At 42.7% G+C, this 27,328-nt stretch overlaps 1 protein-coding gene and 1 pseudogene across 2 annotated transcripts in view; both read right to left on the reverse strand.

Annotated features, from left to right (window-relative positions):
* Cdyl (chromodomain Y like) overlaps positions 1 to 27,328 on the reverse strand; it is a 132,716-nt gene that overhangs the window by 104,609 nt on the left and 779 nt on the right. The gene's annotated exons all lie outside the window — the stretch shown is intronic.
* LOC142848554 (pre-mRNA-splicing factor CWC22 homolog) lies at positions 5,261 to 27,328 on the reverse strand (annotated as a pseudogene).

The raw sequence follows: 27,328 nt of genomic DNA on the forward strand, positions 1-27,328 counted from the left end.
GAACGGCGTAAGTTCAGTAGTCCAAGACTAGCCAGGAAATATATCAACTGTCTAAATAGATTAAACAAAATTTAGCTTTAGATGAAGTAAATTCCTTAAAAACACAACTCTGATTAAAGTAGAAAGTCTACATAGCCTTATGTATTTTAAATCAATCTACAATCCAAAAACTAATCACAAAGAAATTCTCAGGTTTCACTAATGAGTTCCAATAAACATATGTAGGAGAACCAAAAATAAATTTTAACACACGACTTTCAGATAAGACACAGGGAGAGAAGGCCACCTTTCATGAGGTCACTGTTCACTCTGCTATGAATCAAGGGAAAGACATCAGGACCTAAATAACTCCTCCAAGGCATCAACGTGTACCAAAAGGACCAAACATAGGGTCACCTAGATTCGGATCAAAGGGTCATATCTACTCAAGACACCGCAATAAAAGGACACAACTATTGAGTGCAGAAAGAAAACTTGACAGAAACTCAAATGAGAAACTAAAGTAGGGAGAGGCAGTAGCTGTCTCTAGCTTTAAGACTAACAAAAACAGTCACCAGTATTGCTCATAGTAAAGTTATCAGTTGACAAGCAATAGCAACGATTCACTACCCATAATCCTCTTGTCCTCTATAAGATCCTAAGTATAAACTCACATGGTCATACAAATCTTATAGCTTGAATATTCAAAATAGCACTAATTACAATAAACAACTCAAATATACAAAACTGAAGAACTGATAAACAGCTATCTACCAAAAAAAGTAATAAAGAATGCAGCACTGATGCATTTCACAGCATGACCAGACCTTGACAACATCATACTAAGTAAAAGAAGCTGGAGATCAAGTGCTAGGTATTGTACGGCTCTATTATATGAAATACCCAGGACAGACAAACCCATGGAGATAAAAACATGGACTAACGGTTGCCACTGTTGGGGGAAGGATGAGATAGGGGGTTCACTCAGAGTGGTGACAATGTCCTGGAATTAGACAGGAGTGATGGCTTTAGTACTTTGAAGTTTAACAAATTAGTCAACTGTACACTTTATGCTATTTAAATTCTATCTCAGGAAAGAAAGATGTAGCTAAAGAAGAAAAAATACATTAGCATACAAGGAAGAAAAGTGGTAAGAACACAATAAACACTCAAAGGTAATGCTGGAAAAATTAATCCAGCAAAAATGTACCAAATCAAATGTATCTTTGAAAATGGCACAGATGTAGCACGGAGCTTGGTGATACACACTCAGGAACTGGGAGGCAAGGGCATCAGACCAAGGAAACCCTCAGCTACAAACAGAGTTTGTCTAGCCAGGCTAGACCCTGTCTCTAAACACCAAAGCTACACAGAAGTTTAACAGGGATCTTCATCTGGCCGGGGAGAAGCTAGAGATGGAGAGCAACGAACAAGCAATGCCATCCTTTCTACAAAGACACAAAACTTACTAAAAGCAGACTTAATTGTTGGTATGTTGAAATACATAACTCCAGATGAATATAAAAGAGAAATGATGCATGCCAATGGTGAATAATTCTGACATGAGTCAGATTCCAAAAGACACCAATGAATGACCTAATCATCACTGAGTAAGGATGCAGAATGTAAAGAAACTAAAGACAACCACAGGGCCAGATATATAGTTTTATCTTCCAAAGTCCGTATTAAAATATCTTAGACTAAAGAAAGCTGAAGGGGTAGTAACATTCAGCACTAATAAATACCAGTGTAGGTATACCATGTACAGGGTCCAGGATTGGGTTCCCAATGCCCTTAGAAAAAAAATTCCCCAAAGAAAAACCAGCAAAGAAAAGTAGTAACAGGAAACACTAAGAACCGTATCAAGAACTATATTAAATATTAAATCCAGAAATGATGTTGTACTCATAAGAAATAAATTACAGTTCATTTTCACTAGGAAGTACACAGAGCACAGCAAAAAAATCACAGAAAAATAAGCAGGAGGTGCTGGGCCGTTCTCTTCCCTGACAGTGGCTTGACCAGGAAAGGGAGCTGGAAAGGTGCCTGCAGTCTGTGCAACAGTCTCAAGTCCCAGCAATTCCTAAGACACAGCTATGCAACAAATACGATCGGGGACTTGGGGAGGGGACCATGCTACATGAGGGCAAAGTTTGCAACTCTTAGAGTACCAGCCAATGGGAAGAGAAGGTGGGAATTTCTCCTAATTGGGAACTTTAAAACCTACAGTCTGGGCCTAGAAAGGTTGCTCTTGGAGAAGACCTGGGTTCTAGTCTCTGCACCCACATGGCGGCTCACATCTATCAGTAACCTCCAGTTTCGGGGTATCTGATGCCCTCTCTTCAGGGGCCTGAAGGGCATACACATAAAAAAATAAATCTTGGGGGGAAAATACTATCTAGCACCAAATCGATACACCACCATTTTTAAACTCTAGACTAGCATCCTTTCCTCAGCATCAAACTCTGAAATTGTTTAGCCTTGATTTGTTGTCACAGAGTGAGGATTTTGTTTGTTTGAACTATGGCTGTATGTTGCTTGCAGTTTCAAACAAAAGCCGGGTAATCAGGCTTTCTTTCCCATCCCACCCATGTCTTTCACTTTGAGACGTGATCTCACTACACTGTTCTGGCCTTTGAATTTCAGGACTCTACAGACCCTCTTGGCCTGAACCTCCAAGGTGACCAGGACTGTAGAGGTATCTCATCCTTGCCACGCATATTCTTGTTGCTATGACAAAGACCTGACCAAAGGTGCATAAGCCGCTCTCTACTAGTCCAGTTTGAAGGGACACAGTCCATCAGAGAGGGGAGGCCTTGGAGGCAGAAGTGTCCAGGCAATTGGTGATTGACTTCAGCCACTCACAGTCAAGAAACACACAGAGAGATGAATAAATGCCAGTGTTACCCTGGCGTTTGCCCTTTTACTCAGCTGGGGACCCGGAACAGGGCAGTCCAGTTAAGGCACTCTTCCTTCCTCAATTAGCCTAATCTAGAAACTCCCTCAGACACATTCAGACCATTACTTAGTGTGAATGTGGTGGGGGTGTGGGGGAGGTCCAGATACTGTCCAACTCACAATCCACATCAACTACTATATAATAGCTTAACCCTGATCAAAACAAATGCAAACTCTATTTCCCAAATAAAATGCTTTACAAGATCACAAGAAACCTCCACAAGCAACTTTTAGGAAAAGACGGCAGCAATGCAAGGATTGTTTCCCATCAGAAAACACACAACATACTACACTAGAAAACTAAAACAGCCGGGGCTAAGAGAATCATCTCTGATAAATGCAGAAAATATCCAATATAATTCAATAACCATGATTAAACAATTCCAGATTAAAAGAGTATCTAGATTCCTATAGATTCCCCTACTATGGCAGAACCAGTCCCTTCCAGGATCAGAAACAAAGCAGAAATACTTGTTACAATGCATATTCAATGCTGCCAATACAAAAGACGAAAACATTCATAAACAAGTGTGTCAACTTTAAGACAGTTTACATATAAAAAAAAGGAACCTGCAGATTTTCCAAGTGACATGGTAATTTGAAAAGCTAAACAGACATGAGAAGATGCAAATACCCTTTCAACATACCAGTAATCAACCATCAAGTTACCAAGAGTCACAAAAACCTAGAGAGAGCTCAGAAAGGGAGATGCAGCCTAAGTACTGGCTTTCCTACTTCTTAGCCTCTTTCACCTTTATGGTCATCTCCCCTGAACTCTATACAGCGAGTGTGGCCAGAACACCCCAAGTACCCCAGTCCCCTCTCCATTTGATCTTCCTGTTGTGTGGCTGACCTTGTTCAAAGCTTTGACCAAGTCCATACTTGAGAACTCCAAGTCACCACCTGTCTTAATCTGTAACCCATGTGGCTCACTATTGCTCAATACAACCCTCTGGACACAGGTTCCTCAAACTTGACACCTAAAACCCAGTTCCTCATATTCCCTGCTCTCACAGCCTTCCCTAGGAGTAAGACCAGATTGGTCCCTAAGCAGTGGCCCTACCTCAGTAAGTGACAAATACACCCTACTCACAAAAACATGACTTCTTTCCATTCCTCCGACCCCCTCACAAGGCTAAACCAAGCTCAGTTCCACGTCCCGCATGACAGGCAGTTAGTGCTCACAACCCACTAGCGTTTGCTACATCCTCCCCAGGTACCTTATCTGTGCTGCTGTGCCTACTTCCTCATCTACCTCTGTGGCTCTTCTTGGGCTCCTCGTAGTTGGTTCCATACAGCATCCGAAGGAACCTCATAAAATGTAGTGTCAGTGCATCATTCTCCCATGGCTTCCCATGCTGCACCACTAAAACTCAAGGTCCTCAGCACAGCTATCTATAGGGTCCTAAGTGTGACACCTTTGAGACTCGAACCCCATCTGTAGTCCTCACTGGCCCATGCTGGCCTTGAACTCACAGATCACCGTGTCTGCCTCCCACATGTTGGGATTAAAGGTATTAAAGGATTTCTTAAACAAAATTAAGGAAAGAAACTGGTGGGACCCAAAAGGAAGAGGCAGACCGATAACCAGGGCTGCTTTTTTGATGTAACCTACTCCACAGATCAGTTATACAGGGAATGTGGAATAATAGCCACATAATAATGCAGAATGGTGTGCAGTGCCTAGTGCTCGTTACTAAATAGAGTTCTCATCCATCCTTTCTTCAACAGGCATACATAGAGCCTTCACTGCAAACCACAACTAAGGGGATGAGATTCGACTCTGCATGTCGGCTGAGTGTCAGCTGGCTTACACAGTGACTGAAGACAGACAAATCATATTTCAGAGAGGTGCTGGCTAACAAAACACCTTTTCCTCTCCCACATCTACCTTCAGACACCTACCTTTTTTCCTAGATCCATATTATTTATTTATTTTTATTACCAATTTTACATATCAATCCCAGTTCCCACTTCCTCCCCATTTCCTGTTTCCCCCACCTTCACCCAACTCCACCAATCCACTCCTCTGAGAGGGTAAGGCTTCCATGGGGAGTCAACAAAGTCTGGCATACCACTTTGAGACAGAGCCAAGGAAGGATCTCCCCCCTATATCTAGGCTGAGGAAGGTATCCCTCCAGAAAGAATGGGCTCCAAGTCAGTTCAAGCACTAGTGATAAATCCTGGTCCCACTGCCAGTGGCCCACGCCACACTGTCACCTGCATTCAGAGAGCCTAGTTTGGTCCCATGCGGGTTCCCCAGCTGTCAGTTCGGGGTCAGTGAGTTACCACTAGATCAAGTCAGCTGTTTCTGTGGGTTTTCTCACGGTCTTGACCCCGTTGCTTGTAATATTGCTCCTCCCTCTCGCCAACCGAACTCCAGAAGCTCTGCCCGGTACTTGGCTGTAGATCTCTGCTTCGGCTTCCATCGGTTGTTGGATGAAGGTTCTGAGGCAGAGCTCTGACTGCTGGAGGAGAAGGAGTCTGAAGAGTCTGGACTACTCTTGCTGCTGTCAGAATCTGAGTCAGAGGAATCAGACTCTGTCTGAGGAGGATGCCAACGACGACGAAGTCGGGAGGGGGGTTCTTTTGCTCAGCTTCTGGTTTCTGGGGCGTACTTTCAGGTGTTCTTGCAGTTCGTTCATCCATGAACCTCTGAGACCAATGGAAGTGAAAACGTTGATGGCAAACCAGGTATTCCATGGGTTATCTCGAGGTAATAGTCCTTAAAGAATGACTGTATGGTTTCACCCTTTAACCTCGCGTTCAGCTGAGGAAGACCCATGCATTCACCCAGTTCCTGGAAAAATATTGTGACAAAAATTCTACTGGATGATGTAGTGGTTTCTTCACTAACCTTGATACATTCAGAACACTACATGGAAGTGAATCCGTGTAGAAAATGTGAGCAAACACCTCAGCAACATTCCTCAGCAGTGTGTTTCTAAGCGATGGATGTTATCATAGCGTTCTTTGAATAGACTCTCAATGATTGCATGTATTCTTTTTTCAGCATGCAAAAGGGCCAAGCTAACAAGGCAAAAATTTTTCAGAAACCCTTTGTTGGGCACAGCAACCAAGTACCATGGTATAGAGCTTCTTCTGTTTAGCTCTCAGCAAACTCCATCTTCAGCAACTTGTGTGCACATTCTTCAAAATCTAAACTCGACTGGATAGAAAGATATCTTGTATGGTGAAATGAGACCAGGTTGATTTCTGTTTTGTCATGGATACTTTGGGTGTACTCCGTTCTCTTCTTCCTCCTCCTCATCTTCACTCCTTCCAGCTTCGTGGTCTGTGATTGAATCACTGTCTCCTTCATCAACAGTTTCTTCCTCCTCTTCTCCTTCATCCTCCTCATCTTCACTACTTCCAGCTTCTTGATCTGTGATTGAATCATTGTCTCCTTCAATTTTTTCCTTTTTAATAGCCTTAAACTTCTCTTCATTCTCCATAAAATTAGGATCCATCTTGAAAACATTAAGAACATCTCTTCTAGAGCGTAGTCATTCTCCAAGGGGAGCATACGGGTAGCCTGATCGTCCTCTTCCACTAAATCAAGTCCTTCCCAAATAACAGGGTGATTTTTGAATCTGTCCTTCCCTATAGCAAATACCACTATAATAGTGTCCTAAGCTCTTTGGTTGATCTCAGACCTATGTAGAATGTTCCGCAGGCATTCAAAGATAGCACTGATTCCTTCTGGTGACGGCTGGGTTAATCTGAGGCCACATACTTCGATGATGCCAATAGCTACCTCAACATTGTCATCTGTTGGTCTCTCTAGCAGCAAAGAGAGCATCTCAGTCACAGAACCTCATGTGCCACATTTTGGATAGTAAGAAGTACCACAAATTTTGGAGCAGTCAAGTAAAGTTTATCATTCCTTTGATATCCTTTTCAGAAATTAAGAAATAGTCTCTAGAGGATTAATTCTCCAATATGTGGGAATTCTGAGTTGATTACCGCCACCAAAGTTGTGTGAACGTGAGTGAAGACTGGAGAAGCACTCTGCACCTGCAGGACAGACCTGGACAGCAGTACTCTCCCTCTGACTAGGTTTTCTTGAAGGAGATCTTGGATAATAATATTTATATTGGAGATGTTGACCTTTTTAATGAGACCACTGATTGATTTCTTCAGGAGCTTCCAGCTCATTCTCTGGTAAACTAGGCTGTTTTTATCTGTAATCTGTTACTGCATAATCCTGCGTTTTAGGGGAGGAACATATGTCCCATCCCATCTCCCCTGTCTCCCCCCAGTCCCGCCAACTTCGAGTGAGCAGTGGATCCGAGTGAGTAGTGGATCCTGCTCGTCCTTCTTTGTCTTCTTAGCAGTTACGTAGAACTCTGGGCTACGGCTCGTTCTGCGCGCCTTTTTCCAGGAGATGGTCATTTCTGGGACTTTCTAATCCACATCTCTTTCTCTGTATTTTTCCCAGTCCCTACTTTGTGATTCCATGCTGACGTGGTAAGAATACCCTCTTCTGTCAGACTGGCTGTAATCAGAGTACTCTCTGTCTTCTGGGGAGGAATTCCAGTGATGTGAACTGTGGCTCTCCCTTCTGTCACGATCAGGAGTGTCTCATGTATGCCACTTTCCATTTTCTGGTGTCAGGTGACCCAATAAACTAGATTCCTCAAGTTGCTTCAAAAAACAGGCACTCAATGGTCCGAGTTCCTTAACAGCTTTCTTTTTCTGTGTCCACGCTCCACCTCCACTAAATCCTCAGACCAAATAAACGATCCCGTCCCTACAAATCCTCAGACGGAATGCCCTCCATTGTGCCCAATCTTCCCTCCATAAATGAGAAATGGGCTTTGGAATAAACAAAAGCAATAAATTAAATGTGTCATGAGTGAGGTTGATGACTGTACAAATCCAAAGTAGTTTTCCTACAACACTGACGAGGGACGTCATCACCAGACCTCAGATGTGTTCCTCTGCATCTCCGTGACTGCCTAAGCTCCCTGATTGCCACACACTAAAGATATGACTTACAGAACCATTTTACAATGAACAATACCCCTAGTCTTCTTTTATTTTTTTCTTGAAAAAAAAAAAGAAAAGACTAATTTTTAAGGGCTATAAAGATAGTTCAATGGTTAAAAGCATTTACTGCTCTTGCAGAGAACCATTTAAAAGTCTTACAAACACCTGCCTGTATCCCTGATCTGGCTTCCTATACTCATATGCACACAAAGGCAAAAGGGCACACACACCAAAAAGTACAACAAAAAAAACTTTTAAATAAATTAAAATATTTATGTATATATGTGTGTGCATACTTTCATGTGTTCATGTGCCCATGAAGGCCAGAAGAGGGCACTGGACCCCTGGAAGCTGGAGCTGAAGACAGTTGTAAGGCACCCACATGGGAGCTGGGAACTGAACTTGATTCTCTAAAGAATAGCAAGTGCTCTAACCGGCTCAGGCACTGCTCTAGCCTCATAAATGAATCTGTAATGCTGGTACTGAACAAGCCTTTTGTAAGTTTCCAAACAACACTTGTTGCTCCAGTTCTTTAAAAAACATCTCATAAAGGGCTGAACTAAAGTCTAACGAAACAAAAGCAAACAACACCCCAACACACACACCCCACCACATGGCCTGGAGAAATGGCTCAGTGGTTGAAGCATCAGCAAGCACGAGGACCAGAGCTGAGATATCCAGAACCCATGAAGGTCATAAAGGTGGATGCTGTGATTCACCAGGAATCCCAACCCTCAGAAGCCAGAGACAGACAGGGAATCTGCAGAGTGAGTTGGCCAGCTAGTTTAGGGCGTTACCAAGCTCGGGCTCAACAAGAGACCATGCCTCAGTGAGTAATGTGGAGCACGGGGAAGACTCTGTCCTCTGCCGCAAGACTCACCCACCCAAGCACTGTGCAAAGCCCACATTTACATAGAAAAAGATTAAATGTCATCACACATGTCAAACCATGGCTTACTTACATTCATTATCTTTGTAGACACTTAAATTTTATTTAAAAGAAACATGGTGATTCCTCTCAGACAAAATTTTCAATCAACTTGCCTGAACAAATCCAATCTCTGATTTTTTTTTGTATTCAATGATGCTTTAGGCATCTTTCTAGACATCTTAAATTTAAGTCAGTCAAAAACTGTTCTCCGGGATGATTCATTGAGTTCATTTTCCTTGCAGATTGCCTTCATCTTATATAAAGTTTATTAATTTTCTACCCCATCATTAGTCACTCCTTTGTGTCCACACAAAGATTTCCATGACTCTGAAATAACTGGGAATTAGTCAAGCCTTATTTAGTTCCACAGCAGTGTTAAAAAATGTCTTACTTTAGTCAGGCCTGCTGTGCATTTTACTTAGAAACGCCCAGAGACGGTCACCATGAAAGAAAAGGAAGATAGAGATAGTGACTCGGATTCTCAGGCCCAACAGGAAAAGAAGTTGCTGCCAAGCCTGACAACCTGAGTTCAATTCCCAGGACCTACCTGGTAGGAAAGAACCAACGCTTACGTTCTGATCTCCGTTAAGTACAACATGGCATGAGTGTTTGTGTACACAATCTCCTCTCCCCTCTCCCCCCCTCTGATGAAGTAATGGTTCAAAAGCGAAGATTACTTGCTATTCTTCTACCTTCTACCTTCATACTTGGTAGCTTACAACCACTTATAACTCTAGCTTCAGGGAATCCAATGGCCTCTTCTGGCCTCCACAAGGCACCTCTGTAGACAGACAGACAGACATGCACGCACAAAAAGTAGAATAAATCTTTTTTTCTAAATGACTTTACCTTTTATAAAGGAACTACCACCTATCAACTGACACTATGAACAGTTTGGGAAATCCATGAGTCTCTAATGCTTATTCCATGGAAACAACTTGTTTTATGCCATTGAAGTATAAGTCCGTATCTTAGAGGACAATGGCATCTCAGACACAACAAAATAACCTCAACCACAGAGGGAACACGCCCCTCCTGGACTCTACATAGCTACCGTAGCCCTCAGCAGACACCGATGTAAATATGAAGCTATGGTTTTAAGTTACAAGATCTCTAAGTTACTAGTTGTCACATTAAAAATTTCATTATGATAGCAAAAGATGGTGACATGTGCCTTTAATCTCACACTTAGAGGGAGGTTGTGAGTTTGAGGTCAGCCTGGTCTACTGAATGAGTCCAGGCCTACACAAAGAAATGTTGTCTCATAACCCCCCCTCCCACACACACACACACACAAAAAAACCTTTCATTATGGCCGAGGCAGCCAGGTTTCTGAGTTCCAGTCCAGCCAGGGCTACATAATGAGACTCAAGGAATTCATTAGAGGCTGTGACCCTGTAGTGTGAAGAGCTAAGAGAGCAAATAATTGAAAGCAGTAGACAGGGCCAGCCTGAACAACAAGGTAAGACACGGTCTCTTTAAAGAAGATATTTCATTATTCATTTCAAAACCTCAGCTGGGCAAACCATTCAAGCATCATTTTTAATAAACGTAGGATGCTTAAAGAGTAAACAGTTTCTTGTCATTAATATCCAAATCAGATAGCTAGGGAGAAAACTCAATCTTCCCATGTATTTGCTACTCTTTGCAAACACTATGGATGTCCACAGACAATAAGGGACTGAATGAGACTGGGGATGTAATTTGGGGGGAAGTAACACACCCTGGGGATGAACTCCCAATACCTCACAGGCCTGATATGATAGCACAAACCTCTCCACAGTAATTGGGAAACAGAAGCGTGAGAAACAAAAGTTCAAGGTCATCACAGAAAACTTTCAAACCAGACAAATCCCTAGCTGAAGAAGGCAAAGTAGGTACAAAGTCCTACCCCTAACCAAGAAACTATCTACACCTGATCGACGGGAAGGGGGTGGGGATATGTCAGCTTTCTTCAAAGAGTGACACTGGCGCCAGGGTCTGGAGATGCCAATCACAAGCTACCTTCTCTCTAAGAATGATGTCAGTGTGCTAGGGGCACTTTACAGAACTTTGGAAACGACTCTAGGTTCCACAGTTGATCCTTCAAGGACAGCAGAGTCTTCATACTGGTCCACTGGCCCTCTAAAGCTCATGAAGCATCCACACCTCTTTTCTTTTGAAACAGATCTCCCTGTGTAGCCCAGGATAGCCAGATCCTGACTCCAGCTCCAAGATGCTATGATTACAAGTGGGAACACATGGGTAATGTCTGTCTCCTGGATCTTCCCACCTTTCCAGGGGGTGTTTAAAGGGCCCTACCCCAACGAAAAAGCTTCTAGATCTAGACCAGTGGTTCTCAGCCTTCCTAATCCTTGTGACCCTTTAATACAGTTTTTCAAGTTGCGGTAACCCCCAGCCATAAAATTATTTCCATTGCTACTTCATAACTGTAATTTTGCTACTATTATGAAACATAATGTAAATATCTGATACGTGGAACCTCCCCAAGGGGTCATGACCCACAGGTTGAGAACCACTGACCTAGATGAAGTAGTATCTCTGGAACAAAGTACAATGCAGAAGAAGCATCCCGAGACTGTGCTGGAATGGATGCTCCAGCTACAAGGCTGGAGAGACTTCAGCTCATCACACATCACTAAGAAGACACCAGACTAGATTCAGCAGCCCTGAAAAGCAGAGCTGATAACTGGCAGTGCAGGGAAGGAAGCTGGCGTGCACAAGCAAATGACATAACCTCCCCACGTCTGAGTGGAAAACGGCAGTCACAAAGCCCGGAAAGGATGAGTATTTCCATCCTGCCTTCACTTGCAGCCCATTACCCAGAGCGACAGCTGAGGAACATAGAGGGGCAGTCCAATCTTTCCTACAGTTTCATTAGGATTACCTGACCCACCTTCAGAACAATATCCTTTTCTGTCCTAATGTTTCCTTAAAAGCAGGTACTTCTCTCAAAGGGAGAGCCCTGCCCCACTACTGAAGCAGCTCCCCAGTTCACCCACATCCCTTTACTGCTGTAGAACTAGCCACAGGAACCCCAAGATGAAGCCCCCAAGGTTTCAGTTTCCTCTTTAGTAGAACTGAGACTGAAAAATTAGAATTTTAGCAACCCCTTCCTATCTCCACCTTGGCACTGCATTCTTTTCCTCCGTAGGGCCATCTTTCTCACAATGGGAAGAGTACTACCTATTAGGTCCCTACGGCTACCCAGCTCTGCTCTGAAGGTTTCTGGTCTTAATACTTGATTTCCTCCTACCAACATGAGCACACACATCTAGACAAGATGCTCCAGTAGGTAAAGGCGCTTGTGACACAAGCCTGGTGGGCCTGGGTTTGGAGTCTGGAACCCATGTCAAACTGGAAGTGATGGAGAAGAAACTCCCATCAACTCTATTGCTGAAGGAGAGAACAGAATACTCCACGCTGACCTCTGACCTCTGTACCAACTCCATGCACATGCAACCAAGCACACACAATTCAAAAGAAAAAATACATTCCATGGTATTTTAAAATTTATTCTGCATAACCACTACAAACTGAAGCTATTGAGGAAGGAACGTCTCCTGAGGAATTGACAGACATGTGTCCATCTATTTAATCAAGACACACTCAGAAGATATTTATGAGTAGCACTTAGTGACAGGATAGTCATTCTGAAGGAAAGCTTATTCAGTCTGATAGGTGAGTGGACACACTGTAGACTCTATGACCTCAGTTACCCACAGCCAACTATGTTCTGAAATTATCACACAGAAAATTCAAAAAACAATTCATAGATTTTTTTTAACTGGCATCACAACTGGGTATGGTGGTGTATGTATGCCCACGATGCCAGCACCTGGGAGGTGCAGACAGGCTTTGGCAGTTCAACTGCGCAGCAAGTGTGAGGTCAGTATGGGCTACATGTGACCCTGTCTCAAGACAACAAATAAAAACTAAACCGGGCATGCTGTTAGCTGCATGATGAAACCCATAGAGGCCTGTGTGTGTGCATCAGGCCCTGTGGAGCATATCCGGACTGTATACACTACCTACTATAGCCACCTGATAGCCATCTGGGCTATAAAAGTACCAGCTATCTTGGCGCTCACAGTTAATCTCTTATTTTACCTAATGGCCCCAGAGGTTAAGAATTAGAATATGCTGAACAGGAGATACAAAGTACTTCAAGTGAGACAGGGAAACTACAAATAGAAGCTCTGAGAAAGTGTATAAAAGCAAGCGAGTACAGTCAGGAAACTTGTTAGAGAATAATCTCCGACAATGCCTAATTTCTGAACAACGGTACTACAGGGGTGTGTGTGTGTGTGTGTGTGTGTGTGTGTGTGTGTGAGAGCTTTCCATTCCTGCAACAAATGCCTGAGATAATTGCACACAGAAGAGGTTATTTCAGCTCACAGCTCACTTGCTTCAGGCTGTGTCAGGGAGCGTGTGCTGGAAGCCAACTGCTCGCCTCATAGTTAGGGAAGCGAGAGAACACAGGTTCTCACTATTCCTGTGAAGGACATGCCCCCAGTGACCTGAAGACTTCCCATTAGGCCCCACTTCTTAGAGGTTTTAACACCTCCCAACAGCACCAAGGACATTTAACACAGGAGTCACTGAAGAGCCAAAGAGCATGGATAGGAAAAACCATAGCAGAGAGAGGGATCAAAATTATCCACCATTTTAGGTATCAAACTCAGGTGCTACTGGTATATATTTCCTACTATTGGGCTGGAGAGATGGCTCAGCGGTTAAGAGCATTGCCTTCTCTTCCAAAGGTCCTGAGTTCAATACCCAGCAACGACAGGGTGGCTCACAACCATCTGTAATGAGATCTGGTGCCAGCCATCCTCAGACTATGAAACCCAATATGGACAAATTCAACAGAACCATCATATACAGACTGCCCATGTAAGCTTCAGCATTGCCAGGGCATAAACTTCAATTCAAATTTCATTCTATTACAATCTGAGGAAGAGCACAACAAACCATATGCTAATGAGCATCTTCTGGGCATTCGCACAAGCACAGCAAAAGCTCATGTGCGTGTGTAGTGAGCACACACACCCACCTCTTCTCGAAGCTCAAAAGATCATCTGTATATCTGCGTATCAGAGATGAGTATATACCAGACAGTTGGAAGACTAAGGCGGTTTGAACTAGAGTTGCTTACACTCTACTCTAGGTGCCTGAAGTATAAGATAAGAAAACAGTCTCCTAGAATGTACAGATGAAAACTTATTAGCTAAATTAAATAGGCAGTCAGGCTCCTGTGCCCTGGTCCAGAGCTCTGCAAGGCAACAAGCACATGGCCAAAGCGAAGAGTTAGAGCAGAAAGCCTAGTGGGGAATAAAGACAAGTTCAAGACTGGACATGGGATCAAGAAAACCAGGGAGAACATGCCTGTCAATACCCAAGGCAGACAACTAAGGTGAACATGGCAATGTTTGGGGCTGCATCTGGGGCCTGTGGCGAGAAAGCATGTCATGGCAATGAGACTTACTCAAGTTCAACTAGCTGCTCATTTCATGGTGGCTAGAAAGCAGAGAGAAGAGGGTGGCCAGACCCCAGTAGTTTCTTCAAAGATAGCCCCTAGCGATAAGAGTTTCCTCCAACCATGCCTGCCCCTCCCCGATCACGCACCCTAAAGGGTCTGACACTTTCAAATAACCCACAGGTTCATGATCTATCAAGCCTTTAAGAGCAGGTCTCTGAAGGACACTCCTCTCTCAAGCTACAGCACTCTGGACGACAGCGCAACACCACCACTCTTTAAACAGGAGGCTTAGTTGAGACAAATCCTGCAGATTCTGAGTGGCCGGCAGGAAGATGACCCAACTGAAAGCAGGACCTTTAAACTTCACTGAAAAACAAGCACTGAGAAAAGATGACGCCTTAACCATCACAAATCTCAATAACCCATCACCAAATCAACCTATACTTCACTTAATGATTTTTCTAGAAGATAACATACAAAATTCCTGCTTCTTAAAACAAGCTTGGAGACACATACACACACCAGGAGCCCATAGACTCCAGGAAGTCACTATCATGGCTCATATTCCTGAAACTTTTTAAAGCATCTCACAATACTCACTCCCTTGGTCTGTGGAGTAATTATCTCTTCTGAGTTCTAGGGTAACATCAGACATAAACAGGTCACACCTTCTAAAGCCACTCAACCCTCCACTCCATCTCAATTTCCTAGGAGAACGTTTGCTCATTTTGCCGTGGTTAGAATGAACAGAATAGGTAAAAACTGTAAAACACATACCATAAAAATGACCTTGACTTTACCACTTATGTGCCATAGTTTTTTTTAAAGGGGCTTCTAGATAGTTCTTTCTAACACACACCTTTGCATAAACACACCTCATACCTTATGTTCTCTCCAGGGCTCACGATCTCCAAAAACTATCACCCCAAGACAAGAACTCCCCCATGTTCAACTCATTTCATGAGCTAACCGGCACGTCATTGACCTGCCTTAAGCAGATCCGCGTTCCTTTCTGGCTGCACTTGTGTGTCATGCTGTAAACACCATGTCTAATATCAACGTAAGCAGTACCATGGAGCCCCAGAGCTGACCGATACACATATGTCGCTACTTTCATAAACAAAGAATGGAAAGGGCTGTACCCAAGTTCTCTCGGGTGCTAACTAGCTGAACTGGAGATTAGTTACATGGTAAATCAGGAAATGCCCATGTGCATCTACGTGATGTCCTGAAATTCTAACCGCAAATGAATGACAAAAAGAAAGGTAAACTTTAACTAAAGAATATCCGTAACCTGCAATCAACAGTGCTGGGTTCTACCAAACAGCGGGACAGCAGCACCACCTTCTAGAAAACCACAAGCAGCAGGAACTCTTACGGACAGAAAGTATACACCAACTAAGACACTGCAGACACTGGAGCTCACCAGCTATGTGACACCAGTGGTCGATAAAAGCCACACATGCCACTGTCACAAATAAAAACAGAAAATCCATTTTAAAGGGTTTTTTTTTTCAATTGTATGTGCCTGAGTGTATGTATGTGCACTACATGTGTGCAGGTACCTATGAAAGCCACAAGAGGGCATGAGATTACCTGGAAATACAATTTCAGGCAGTTGTGAGCCACCTGCTGTGGGTACTGGCAACCAAACCCGGACCCTCTGCAAAAGCAGTAACCACCTTACTGTTGAGCCATCTTTCCCATCCCATATTCATTTTAATAACAACAATGCAATCTATCTTTCTAGGAGAAAATCTTCCTCCCCTCAAATAATTTGTGCAAACTTCAGGTTCTTTCTAGTTTACCTCCATAATGCCTGGCAAGATTTGTCCCAAACCAGACACCTCATGTCCCATTATCACATAAGTTACGATTTCAAACGCCAATCACTAGTAGTATCAGCAACCGTTGATTGTCTGCCAGATTCATGTCCCCAGACATCACACCATGGAATTCCCAACAACATATGTATTCAACCATTCCAGAAGAAACTGCACAACACACTATGACAAAACAATGGACAAGGAGGTGAAAAGGAGTAACTACAGTGAGGAGCAAAATGGCCCCACACTTTCAAGAGAGGGGTGCTAATGATGTGTGGCTTCTTTGTTCTTTGTTTCAAGGTCCTGTGGAGTAAGAACCTTACCTACTAGGCAGGCTGAATGAAGACAGACACTGGGGCTGGCACGCTAAGAACAAGTCAGTCTTAGCTAAAGAAAAAAGTTTGAGAAGATATGCTCATAAGACAAACTAGGCAGAGCAACAACTATCCCCAATTCCATAAACAGTCATATGAAATCCAGTTCACCCTTATCTGCACTTCAATATCATCAGACAAATACAACCTTGGCTCAAACCCTCCAAACACATCACTTCGTCATGGTAACTACAAGTTCCAAATATGGGGAGGGGGGCTTCTTCAGATGCAGGAGTCACAGCAAACTAGAGTTCTGAGGACTTCCCGCCCCCAACCACAAATAACCAGACCTTTAATAAGATGTAACTCTTCAGGCCTTACTGGGCTTGCAGGAAGCAAGAAAAACCTCAGGCACACCTCCAATTCCAATTCCGGAGAATGAGTAAATCGTAAAAATAGATCAACACCGTGGCAGCTAATAGTGATCCAAACTGACAGAAATGCACAAGAAGACACCTCTCCCTGAGCGAGGGAGTTTATAAACTAGGTTAGCTCTAGAAGAGGACCCTGGCTGTTGGTGGCACTATTCCTTGGGCTGAAAGTCTGGATGAACGAAAGGAGAAAGCCAACTGGGCACCAGTGCTCCCTCCTCTCTAGCCCTGTTTACAGACACAATGTGACAGTTGTCTCACTCCTGAGTGACTCCTGCCGCCACGTCTACCATGCCACCACACTATGATAAACCAAATCCCTTAATAGACAGACTGCGAGCCAAAGTGATGCCTCCTATAAATCACCTCTGCCAGGCATCTGTGACAGCAAGGAGTAAATAACCACTGCGACACCAAAGACAAAAGGCAAGGAGGGATGAAGGGAGGGGCACAGGGGCAACAATAACATGGTCATCCAGAATATTCAGAAGCAGAAACAGTCAAAATACGAAATGGGCGAATTCAAACTTTTCCATTCAAAAGCTTTCCGTGAAAAAAAATTTCTTAACTCCGAGCACACAAGTATAGAAAATGAGTATAAAACTCTGACATTTGTTGATATTAATCTTAATTTAAAACAATTATTTGGTATACATATAATTTAACCATTTATTAAAGATGAGAGCAAATTTAGCACTCCTTTTAGCATAAAGAATAACCCAGATTCCTCGATGTTTGTCAGAGTTAAGCGATCATTTTGATGGTTTAACTATCAATGCTGAGCATGCCACTTCACCTAAATGCATACAGTATATGAAGAAAGAAGAGTGTTTACAGCTATTTAGCAAAGTATTGGAAGTTCTGTCCTAAACTCAAGCAAAATTTAGCATTTTTATGAAACTCGAGTCAACTTAAAACAATTTCAAAATCAAATATTCGAACACATACAATCCAAAGACAGACTAATTTGGTATTCACATGATAAAGAATGGGGATAGACAACTATTAAGTCTTCTTTTTCCATAATTAAACCACTGTGCTTCTAAGAGAGCAGGAAACTTGTATGTAGACTTCAAAGACTGCAAGGCTAATGTCACTGCACTCCACGACAGAAAGGTCTCAGATGGGAACCAGTGTTTCAGGCAGCAATAGGCAGTGGCGGGTGGTGGCAAAGTGAACTGCTGTGATTAGCTGGCTGCCGCTACAGTGAAGTCACCAGAGCAACACGGGGTGCGCTGCGAGCAACACCTTGGGGGCGTTACGTATTTGCTTTTCATTTCTGCACTCAGAAAAGTCTTTTACTGTTACCCAATGTTTCATGACGTGCTGCCTTCAGTTAGGTGACCCGCTGAACTGGAATTATCAAATTAAACTCAGTTCAAATCAAGGAGATACAAGGTTATCTCACATAAAGAGAAAACAAACAATAACTTTCATATGTAAATAGAAAAAGTTAAAAAGAAACAAAATCAAGGAGATGGAAATGAGAGACTAATCAATAAAGAGACACTAAGATGACAAAATAGGTTAACTATGTGGAATCCCAGGAGAGTGGAAGAGGGTGCTGGGGCACCCCAGCACTGGACGCTGAGGGCAAAGGGATGCCAGTCCAAAGAGAAGGAAGAGGAAGAGTGGATGTGGTTCTAGAGAAGAAACAATATTTGCAGACAGAATAGCCTGATAAGGCACAAACTCACAAAAGCAGTATAACATATAAAAGGTCATACAGCTTACACAGGAGTAGAACTCCAAAACAGCAGAGTCAAAGGAATGATCTCCAAGGCAACCATAAAGAGACCGGTTTCTTATAATGGAGGCCAGTCACAAACCAGCTCCTCAAGAACGCTGAGAAAACAGATGATGGCATCACAGCTTGGAAATGCTGCAAGAAACAACCAATTTTAAAATAAGGAGAAAAAAGGAGCCAATGAGCTGGTTTTCTTTTAAATCACCACCTCTCATCTCACCCAGGGTTCAGGGACCATAACATGGCCAAAGAGATGCTGAAAACTATCAGGAGAACCAGACTCAAACAGCATCCTCTGGCCATGACAAGACGGATGTGCTCAACCCACAGAGCTATGCCTACACAGGACTGGCGCAAGAACATGCCCACCAACCTTCTAGCAGGGAGTGTCCAGAGGGTCAAGAGCCCCCTCCCCCCCCAGCTTAAGAGTTAAGGACAACTGATCACTTCTGCAGACGGGATGGCTGTGGTTTTTTTTTAAGGGTATGGTCCCTGACAGGTCAACTATGCTCCCACAAGTGGCCCTACACTCATGAGTGTGTGTCTGTGTTTGTGTATACCCACATATATAGATGTGTATATATATATATATATATATATGTATATATATATATATATACATATCAGCAAAACTGGACTTAGTGGGATATTTAAAATAAAACAGAGGAATGGGTAAGAAAGTAGGGAGTGAATCTAGAAGGAGTTAGGGGGAGGAAGGGGGTAAATGTATTCAAAAGACATTGCATGAAATTCTTAAAGAATTAATAATACTATGCTAAAATGTGTATGTTATATTAGCTAAGAATAACCTGCCATACCTATGGTATATTTTCTGTAAACCCAATGGTAACCACAAGGCAAAGCACGCAAAAGGAGCATTAGGAAGAAGACATTAAGTCCTAGTTTGCTCTGATAAACACCAGTACCAGCAACTTGGAGGGCCCAGAGGCCCTCTGCAGGACCTGACCTGACAGCCTCCTCCTTGAGGACTAGCTTTCACAATACCAGGAGAGCCCTGCAGGCTTCCAAAGGAGGGGAACGACTAATAGCCCCACCCTACGCCCCCCACCCTATGCCATCTATGAACCACAACAACAATCAGCATGGCACAATAGCCCTATCTGGGCAGCAGAGGCGCGCACTCCTTGGTGGTAACCAACAGTTCTCTATTTGGACTTAAAACCCACATCACCCACTCGACAAAAGGAAACTCATGCCTGGTACTGGAAACGTAGCCAACTACCCAGGACTAGTTAAGTCACAGATCGTAGAGGAGAACCTATAACCACCACTTTAGTAAACCAGCATAATCCCTAACCACCTTCTAAGTATTTCACTCCTCATCAAGGAAACTTCTCTTTGCAACAGTCAGAGACATTTCAGAAACCACAACCAATCAAAATGTAGAATTGTGGAGCCCAGTCCCAAGAGACACATCTCCAAAATGACTCCGGAACCAAGGCTCAGGAATCACTGCAGAAGCAAGGAGTGGGGTTGTTGTAAGAGCCTGAGGTTCAAGGAGTGTGCTCTGAGAGGTGTCTTCTAGAAACGTCAGAAGCTACACCCATAAAGTCTCACCCACAGGATTGTCTAAACACGACCCGAACAGGACAACAGTGGACAAGGGAGCCAGGGAAAGCTCGCCAGACATCAACCGTACATAGAAAACTACAAGCAAGTAGGGCAAGCTGAGGAGAGAAATAGCCTTCCCCAGGGAAGGGCACAACTGCTTATCTGGTTAGCAACGGTCAGCCCTGAAAACATACATAAAAGTGACAGTGTGAAGACTAAACAGGTTATATTTTTGTATTTAGGAATATATATGTATATAGTATCAATTATAAAAAAGAAGTCATGGATTTGAAAAAGAGCAAGGAAGAATATATGGAAAGGTTTAGAGGGAGGAAAGGGAAAGGGGAAATGAAAAGATTATATTATAATCTCAAAAATTAAAAGAAATTTTAAAATATTTTACATAATTAAAAAACCACCTTAGGCTAGGCAGCAGTGGTACACGCCTTTAAATCCCAGCACTTGGGAGGCAGAGGCAGAAACAGGCAGATCTCTGTGAGTTTGAGGCCAGCCTGGTGGTGTACAGAGCAGGTTCCAGGACAGGCTCCAAAACTACAGAGAAACCCTGTCTCGAAAAACGAAAAACGAAACCTTAGAAAGGGGAGGATTTATTTCACCTTCCAGCCTACAGCCCATCATAAAGGGAAGTCAGGGCAGCAACCTGGAGGCTGGAAATGAAGCAGAGACCTTGGAGTAAGGTTGCTTACTGGCTTGCTCAATCTACTTTACTACCCAGGACCAGATGCAGAGCTGCTCCCAGTGGGCTGGTGGGCCCTCCCACATTAATCATTGCTAAGAAAATGCTCTGCAGACTTCCTACGGACAACATGATGTAAGCATTTACTCAACTGAGATTCTGTCTCCCAGAAAAATCTAGCTACTAGCTTGTATCAAGCTGACCAAAAATTATACAGGTCAATACAAAAGCTAGAGCATAGTTGAGCACATACTTTTGTTGTATGATAGGGCATCTCTTGGGTATATTCCCAAGAGTGGTATTGCTGGGTCCAGGGGTAGGTTGATCCCGAATTTCCTGAGAAACCGCCACACTGCTTTCCAAAGTGGTTGCACAAGTTTGCATTCCCACCAGCAATGGATGAGTGTACCCCTTTCTCTACAACCTCTCCAGCAAAGGCTATCATTGGTGTTTTTTATTTTAGCCATTCTGACAGGTGTAAGATGTAAGTTGTCTTGATTTGCATTTCCCTGATCGCTAAGGACGTTGAGCATGATCCTAAGCGGCTTTTGGCCATTTGAACTTCTGTTGAGAATTCTCTGTTCATGGCAATGGGTTTTTGATCCTACTGCACGTATTGGCTTTGTGGGAGCCTAGGCAGTTTGGATGCTCACCTTACTAGACCTGGATGGAGGTGGGTGATCCTTGAACTTCCCACAGGGCAGGGAACCCTGATTGCTCTTCGGGCTGACGAGGGAGGGGACTTGATGGGGGAGGGGGAGGGAAATGGGAGGCGGTGGCGGGGAGGAGGCAGAAATCTTAAATAGATAAATGAATAAATAAATAAAAAGAAAGAAACAGAAGAAAACAACAACAAAAAACAAAAGCTAGAGCAGAGACAAGTGAAATTTAGAAAGTGGGAGGGGTCACATGGAGAGGTTTTTTTTTAAAAAAAAAAAAAAAGAAAGAAACTAAATAAAAATCAACAAATCTTTAGCTGAACCAGAAAAAAAAATTAAGAAAAACAGCAGAAATACAAGGCTCATGAGACTTATGAACAAGTGTTTGCTAATCAAGTTGATAACACAAAAGAAATCAAATTTGAAGGCTCCTACACAATCAAGACTGAATGATATAAAGAAACAGAAAATCTGAACAAACCAGTAATGAGCAAGGAGCGTAATAAAATGTGTTCCATGAAAGCAAAAACAACAGCTTCACTACTGAAAAGCATGCTGGGCAGTGGCGGTGTACACCTTTAATCCCAGCATTCAGGAGGCAGAGGCGGGAGGATCTCTGTGAGTTCAAGGCCAGCCTGGTGTAGAGAACAAATTCCAGGACAGGCTCCAAGTTGGCCCTGTCTCCAGAAACAAAAAGAAAACAAGAAAAAGCACAACTAAAGAATGCTATCAACTCATACCCCAATGAAAGAATACAAGTGTAACAGTACTCAACAAAATTCAATAGCACGTAAAAAAGAAAAACTAGTGGGGGATGGTGGCACAAGCCTTTAGTCCCAACACTTGGGACCCAAGGCAGAGGCAGGTAGATCTCTGTGAATTCAAGGCCAGCATGGTCTACAAGAGCTAATTCCTAGCTAGGACTGTTAAACAAAGAAACCCTGTCTCGAAAAATCAAAAAAAAAAGAAGAAGAAGAAGAAGAAGAAGAAGAAGAAGAAGAAGAAGAAGAAGAAGAAGAAGAAGAAGAAGAAGAAGAAGAAGAAGAAGAAGAAGAAGAAAGAAGAAGAAGAAGAAAGAAGAAGAAGAAGAAGAAGAAGAAGAAGAAGAAGAAGAAGAAGAAGAAGAAGAAGAAGAAGAAGAAGAAGAAAGAAGAAGAAGAAGAAAGAAGAAGAAGAAGAAGAAGAAGAAGAAGAAGAAGAAGAAGAAGAAGAAGAAGAAAGAAGAAGAAGAAAGAAGAAAGAAGAAGAAGAAAGAAGAAGAAGAAGAAGAAGAAGAAGAAGAAGAACAACAACAACAACAACAACAACAACAACAACAACAACAACAACAACAAGAAAAACTAACCCACCAGAATAAACTGTGACTTACGCTAGGATGCAAGGGCTGTTGAACAACACAAATACCTCACATTAACAGAATAGACAGAATAGAGAAGAGAAACCATATGATCATTTCAACAGATGCTAAAAAGCATTTGATAAAACTCAACATTCCTCCAGGATAAAGGCCCTCACGAATGAGGCAGTGATCCCAATAAAAGGGTATTGATGACAACGCTATGGATAGGATAGCGCTGTATTGGACAGGTAAAAGTCGCACAGTTTTCCTCTAAGACCTGGAGTAAGACAGGATACTCTCATCCCTCCTATTCAACATACTGAATCTCCTAGGCAGAGCAGAGAGACAGTTGAAAGGAAATTTAGCTATCCCTGTTTGCATACAATAACATTTCATACACAGAAAACCCCAATGATTCCACCAAAAACCTTTCGTGAAATACAAAACCAACATATAAAAATCAGCATTGTTTCTACACTGACAGCGAAGTCAAAGTATCTGGAAAAAGAATCAAGGACGTCATCACATTCAGAACTCACAGCTGTAGCAAAAGAAAGTAAAAGATTAGGAATGAACTTTGCAATATCAGGGCAGGAGGTATAGCTCACTGTTACACCTGTCTTATCACGCACAAGATCCTCCGCTGGCTCCTAGAGCCACATACACAAATACACAAACACACACACGCAAACACACACACACACACACACAAATAATTGACTTCAAACAAATATAAAGCTATACTATGTTCATGGATTAGAATCAACAATACACTTAAAATATCCATAATACAAAGAGTGATCTGAAGATCAATGTGATTGCCATCAAAATATCAATGATATTCATCCTTACAAAATCAGAACAAAGTCTGAAATCCACACACAAAAATAAAAGGTTCCTGAATAGATAGATAAAGCAATTCTGAGAAACAGCAAGAAACCTAGAGGCATCATACTGACTTCAAAGTATGATGACACCAAGTTATCATAAATAGAAGTGCACAGTCTAGCATAAGAGAAGACGGGTAGTGATGACACACACCTTTAATCCCAGAACTTGGAGTGAGAAGCAGGCAGACTTGAGTTCCAAGTCAGTCTAGTCTGCAGAGGGAGTTTCAAGACAGCCAGGATTACACAGAGATACATTATCTTTAATAAAACCCAAAAAGACAAACAAATGGCCAATGGGTACATTAAAAATATTCCACATCAATAATAAAAAAATGCGAAGTGAAATCAATCAGGACCAGAAAAATGACTCAGTGGGCAAATACGCTACCACAAAAACATGGTGATATGAATTCAATCCCTGGAAGGAAGAGGATCAATGTTGCAAAGTTGTCCTCTGACCTCTACACGCACATATATATCATACACAAAATAATAAAGTCTTCTGCACCCAAGTACCTTCTGTTAGAACAACTATAAAAAACACAAACGATAACCACTAGTAAGGGCAGAGAAGAAGCAAATTCTTCACACTGATGGTGGGAATGTAAATTAGTACAAGCACTGTAATATACCTATACAGGGTCCTCAAAATGAGAATGAGATCTTCCAGAGTCTTCTGTACACTACAAGAGAAGGAACACACTCAAGTCTTCTGTATAGCAATGGTGACTATGTTACTGAAAATGTTCAAGATGTACTGTTTCCATCACAAAGATAGTGATGTCAGACACTGTGTCAACTAGCCACACTTAAGGGATTGTACAACACACATACTTTAACACAATAGGCTGTGCGTCATAAATATATGCAACTGTGTAACAATTTGTAAAATGAATTTTTAAAGTCTTTAAAACAAAAGTTGTTTGGCCTTTGTGAAACCTCTGCTCTTTTTTATGCTTCCTCAAAAACATGCTTTGGGCCAGCAAGATGGCTTAGTGGGAAAAGATGCGTCTGAGTTTGATGTCAGGAACCTGGACGGAGACTCCAAAGTTGTTTTCTAACTTCTGCACATGCACCGTAAGGGGTGCATGCATGCTGTGCACACACAAACATGCTTTCACTCAGCCCTAGCGGCACGAGATTCAGAGAGAAAGTCTATTCTATCCTTCAACTAACAGAAGCTCTTTGGATTCTGGCAGACTACTGTGCTACCCTTTTGCAGATTATTCTCGTTTTTCATTCACAAAACATAAATCCAAGAATCACTTAGTCATATTAAGGACCTACTGCTGCATACAAGGTTGCATGTTAAGTGTTAGAGACATAAATGAAAAAAAACTCAAGCTCTGTAAGCAGTTAGACAACTCACTACGGCCATGAAGCCTATGAGCCTCCCTCCCTCCTATCAAGGTAGGTACTTAAGGGCAAGACTTTTCAGCGCTCTGGATCTGTAGAGCCTCAGGCCAAAAGCAGAACATTTCAAATTAGGGACAACCAGAAAAAACAGGACAAAACTATTATCCCTTGACCTGGCCTCTGAAGCACATGGTGTTCTGCCCAGCCAGTCAGACTGTAGTGCTCCTCTACAGCTGGACATCACTGCGGCCACCACACAATAATGCCTCCCTCCGTGAGCAAACTCTGCATCTTTTTAAGCAAAAACGGGACTTGGGCATTTTAGATTAGTTACAGGACAGTTCTGAGTACCCCTCTGTACATGCCTGCTGTAGGGGTGTGCTCAGTTTTCTCACATAAACCCTCACAGCTGTACAAGGGAAGCATTGATCCCAACGTCACAGATGAAGAAACAGTTTTCAAGGTTAATTTACTCAACATGACAGCCGGAACTCAGTAACAAGCTATTTGACTCCACATCCAGACTCTCGGCCACTATGCAAAACTTTCAAGTATCAATTTTCTTTCCCCTTTTTTCTTTAAAAGTACTTATTTTATGTGCGAGCACCAAGTGACAATCTCCCGCAGATAACACTGACCACACTCTGGTAGTGAGGTTTGGTAGCATGAGCCTTCACCTGCTGACCCCCCTCACTGACTATGCAAGCCCAGACTGTCCTGATCCTCCCGCCTCAGTCTCCTGAGATTAGAGGTGCACTGCTTCAACATCAACTTCTCATTGTAATACAGCCACAATGTTTCCACCAACTAAAGAAGTTAGAAGGAAAGCTAAATGATACTAAACGGGACACACCTACATTGACTTTCACCACTCCAAATCATATCTCGAAGTTACCTTTTCCCTAACAACAAATTAACAAAAAAAACCCAGACTCAAAACTTTGGTTGCACAGTGAACCCATCCGTTCCCCAAGCCCAAGAGGTGCTCTCTGAGAGCACCGCCCACCACATACCTCCAGCTCTACCGGACATCAAAAACGCCCTGAATGACCACAAGCCTTAGTATAAAATGCTATTTATAAATGATGTGTGACAGAAAAATGGTGAGTACTAAACAGGAAGCTATAGGGGAAACACAGAAAGTAACTTTACTAACTCATAAGGCAACAGTGACCAGCTTGTCATCTCCTTTGCTTGAGAAGGATACAACTTATGTATAATGTGAACCTCTTGCCCAAATACCAACGCGGCTGATATTTAGAACCCCCCCAAACACTCAACAGTGAACACACAGACTAAGACACCAAAGCAATGATCTAATGTGGAAAGGAAACCCCCCACCTCGCGCACACTCAGTACTTTCCACGACTCGGCCGGTAAGACATCTTCCCTACCCCTTCCCACCTCTACTGTATGGGTTGCCACTAAGACATGTCCATTCCTGGAAACAAAGCTTCTTGGGAACGGGGAGTTCTCTCTTTATATCCCCCAGTGACCTGAGAGCATCTTGAATACACTAGGGCACTGCTAATGTGTAAAATGGTTGAAAGGGGGAGGCGATCTTCAATGATAGGTACAAACTGAAGAAGCACAAACCAAGGGCAGGCAACAATCTTCTCCTTAGGTCTACAGAAGGTAGCCTCCTTCTAAGGACTTTTGTAAACATTTGTTTTTTAAAAGCAACAAAACAAACAAAAAAACTTGCTACAAGGTTCTCATTGTTGTCAACAAAGCTTCAGTCCATGCCAAAAGTAGTAATACACACAGGAGGAGGCACACCTTGAAAGGCTCACATAAGGCTGCAGTTACAGATGCTTATTTCAATCTCTAAACACCCAAGTCCCAAAGGCATCATAAGGTTGAGTCTGGATAGAATCCGGAAAGTTTTAAGTCTCTTAAAAAGATGTATTTATAAATATGTGAAATCAGAGAACCACTTAGTCCAAAGGCACTGCCAGCCTTTACCCTTCTGTACTCCCAGGAAGTCTACTTTGAAATACGTCAAGAAGTTACGTGGAGACATTCAGAATTCGTCCAAGATCCAGACTGATAACTCTCAAACTTGAAGTTAAAGCTGGCAGACCAATCACCCATAACTCATCGTCTCGACTCTTAAGTACCCTCTCCTACTCCCAAGGCTGCGACGACAGCGCAT

This window comes from Microtus pennsylvanicus, chromosome 4, assembly GCF_037038515.1.
Source record: "Microtus pennsylvanicus isolate mMicPen1 chromosome 4, mMicPen1.hap1, whole genome shotgun sequence".
Classification (NCBI taxonomy): domain Eukaryota; kingdom Metazoa; phylum Chordata; class Mammalia; order Rodentia; family Cricetidae; genus Microtus; species Microtus pennsylvanicus.